Source organism: Thalia democratica, chromosome 4 (genome assembly GCF_965202585.1).
Source record: "Thalia democratica chromosome 4, ktThaDemo2.hap1.1, whole genome shotgun sequence".
NCBI classification, from domain to species: domain Eukaryota; kingdom Metazoa; phylum Chordata; class Thaliacea; order Salpida; family Salpidae; genus Thalia; species Thalia democratica.
In genome coordinates this window covers 25,793,111-25,796,695 of record NC_139168.1, presented here as the reverse complement: position 1 = coordinate 25,796,695, position 3,585 = coordinate 25,793,111, and the positions used below count along the sequence as shown (strand labels likewise).

Sequence of the window (3,585 nt, the reverse complement as noted above, 5' to 3'; positions counted from 1 at the left end):
CTTTAATCAATTGTCACTTAACCTAAAAATAAAATTTTTAATCAATTAAACTTACGATTAAATTAAATTTTATAAAACTTTATAACAATTTGAAGAATGTATAGCAATTAATTAATGAAGACTAAAATATAACATAAATTATTGAAAACTTTACTTTTATTGTAATAAATTGCATGTTCATATTTTCTTATCGTGTATTAGTATAGAAGTAGATATAAAATAAGATATTGATAATATGGAATGTTATACATCCTCTTTACAAACAACAAATAAACTGTTATGTTTAGATATTAACAAATTAAGTTGAATATACACAAGAACTTTTAAGAAGCTTAACCTTTGCTTTGTTAGAAAACGCTACACTTTTATACTCCTCTTTGACTTCAGTACGATATTTAGGTTCATTCAAAAGAGTAGCTATGAAATAATTAATTAAAATTATTATTTTAAACTTAATTTATAACATTATCTAAAAATCAATTCAACATATAAACAACAAATTTCATTAATATTAATTAAATACATGAAAAACATTATTTTCTAATTTTAATACAACTAGCTCATACAAAACATGTTAATTATGTTTGATACAATGAATATCATATTTGCGTTCATAAATCAATTAAAAAATAAATTTGTGCTAAAGTGTTTTTATAATCAAGTTGAGTTTATACAGATTAAATAATAGCTAAAATACAATTTAAGTCTTTAAAATCATCCAAACTTCACTTACTTGAGTTTGGTATGTAAATGATTTTTTTGAGATCTCTTTAAGTCTGTTAATTGCATATCTCAAATGAAAATGTTCTACTTTACCTCTTTGAAGAATAATGTTAACTTCGTTGACCTTTTACAAAAATACTTATTAACAAAAAAAGTAAAAGTGCTGTCTTGCTTTACATTAATATTTTTGTATAGATCTAATTTATTACAATATAAAAAAAACTTTTATACTAACTTTGACTGATATAAAATATGTATAATAAAAAGTTGTTGATGTTAATTTATATTAAGTGAATAGTTATTTAAAACTAAACTTTTTAAAACTTTGTGCATAATAAGCATAGTAAATTGCATACAGCCATGGTTAAGCAAATTACCAATACGTTCAGCATGCAAATCATTGTTTATCTTAGAAACAGCTGTCCCAAGCAAAAGTTTATTTTGTGCATTTTAGTTCTATATATGTATGTATATACATATATACAAGAATATTTTTCTAATTATATAAAAACAATAGATCAGACAGCTGTTTTGTACATGAAATAAAAAACTTTATGTACTCCTAAGTAAGCTAAAGTTTATTACAAATGTAAACATAAATTTAAATTTTGATTTTATTTATAATATTTATGACAAAGTAGTAGTACAGTTTATTTTACGTTCAGCTGAATTTGAAAAATATGCTGTGCTTGTTAATTTTTAAAATTTTAGAAAGTTTAGAAAAGTTTATTTTAGAAAGATGTTTCAAAATATTAGAAAATTATTTTAAATCGTCAGAAAAAGTTTTTTACTACTCCTGTTTGTGTCATAAATTTAACTTAGTTATAATATTTGGTTGGTTTAAAATTTTGCTAAAAATTATTTTGTTAATGAATGCATATGGTTTGTCTTTCGCTTTTCATGTTTAGTGTTATTTTCTCTTTCAAAAACAAGAATATACTCTTAAAAAACATAAAAAAAACAGTTAATTTATGATATGTAATTTGTTTCTAAAAAGAAAATAGTACATAATAAACAACCGGTAGGTTATCTAATAATGCAAAATACGAGACCAAATACTAAATAAAAGTAAATTACTCCTTATGGTATTTTTTTCAATGATTAAAATCATCAGTGCTATTGTTGTAATTAAAGCAAGCTTTTATATAAATTTACAACTACGTATTTTTTTTGCATAATTGAAATATATATAAAAAACCAATAAAGTGTTCAAATATGTGTTTAACAATGTTTAACTGATGTTTTACTGATAATGAACTGAGAGATGTTTTACTAAGTTTTTGAATAACCAAACTGAATTAGGTATGAAAAACAGTTAAGTCAACTTTAGTTGTTAGATAAAAATATTTAAAAGTACAAAAGAATAAATATTTGTTAAGTATAAAGTAAATAGGAATTTTCATAAAAAATAATTATTTACTAAACATCAAAATAAAATATAAAGTAAAAAATAATTAATTATTAAAGCAAAAAGTAAATAGCTTAAATATGCTTTAAAAATAGCTTTAGAATTTCTTTCTAGTAAAATGTTAAAAAAACAAAGGCTAGGTATTGCATAATTGTAGAAAAATATCGAAAATATTTAGTTTCTGACTTGTAAGAAATAAACATTTAACTTTGTATTATACATTAAAATTACTAAACTTAAGCATTGGTAAACATACCTTTGAACCCAAAAACCGATTTCCACGATTTCAGATACTTCTTATTTTTTTGTTTTTTGGGTATTGAAACATCTATAGGTAGTAAACCCTCTAATAGTTGTGGATCTTCTAGAAAGACTTCTACTGTTGTTACCTACAGAGAAGCAGGTCTTTATGATATATTTTAATAAGTAACTTAAAAACTAATTACTATATTAAAAAAAAAAAACTGTTAGTATTCATTACAAAAAGACACATGGTCAACACAGGGTTGCCACAGACTTTTGGCAGTTTTCTCCAGGTTTTTAAAATTTATTCCAGGTTTTTTTTAAGTACTTGTTTATGAATCTAATTTTAGTCTAAACTTAAGTTTAAGGTAAAAACTGTGTTAAACAGCATAAAAGCATTAAAATGTAAAGCTACTTCAAGTTTGTTTTTTAATATAAATATGTTTGATGATGACAAAAAAAAAAGTATTTAAATGGTAGATTTATTGTGTCAAATAAAAGTTTTTAATTTTCATGTACAATTTGTTTAAAATGTAAAGTTTTAAAGTAATTTTAGTTAATAATTCCAAGTTTTTCCAGTTTTTTTCAAATTTTCTCAAACTCCAGGTTTTTCCAGGTTTTTTTTGCCCAAATTGTCAAACTCCAGGTTTTTTTAAAAACAGTTTTTTTGGTGTATTTTTAAACTATATTAAAATTTTGATAAAAAGTTGTAGAAGTTAAACATAAAACTAATATAATTTAATTATAGATTACAATAAAACACCTAAATTATATCCAAAGGACGTAAAAATAACACAACTTAAATTAACAGCTATAATAACTACAGGGTTGCCAATCGTTTTTCCAAAATTTTTTCCAGGTTTTCCAAATTTCTTCCAGGGTTTTAAAAGTAAACATTTTTAGGTCTATTTTTAGTTTAAAACTAATTTCTATAAAAGACACTGTGTTAAATAGTACAACAACATTTAAAAGATGCTGTAAAGTTATATTAAATGTATCTTTTGATGATGACAAAAAAATTTTATTTATATGATAGATTTTCTTTGTCAAATTGAAATTTTAGTACTGAAAATGTTAAAATTATTAAAAATTCCGGGTTTTTCCAGGTTTTTTTGCCTAAATTGTCGAATTCCAGGTTTTTCAAGGTTTTTCCAGGTTTCCAGGTAAAGTGGCAACCCTGTAACTACCATAAGATTTAAAAGTTTTCGAGA

General features: G+C 22.7%; 1 long non-coding RNA gene across 1 annotated transcript; it reads right to left on the bottom strand.

Annotated features, from left to right (window-relative positions):
- Positions 1-336: 336 nt before the first annotated feature.
- On the bottom strand, positions 337-2,421 carry LOC145835204 (uncharacterized). Its single transcript, XR_014369842.1, has 3 exons — positions 2,388-2,421; positions 734-847; positions 337-417 (listed from the first exon to the last, which is right to left on the bottom strand). It is a non-coding gene; the product is annotated as an uncharacterized LOC145835204 (long non-coding RNA).
- Between the last annotated feature and the right edge of the window lie 1,164 nt (positions 2,422-3,585).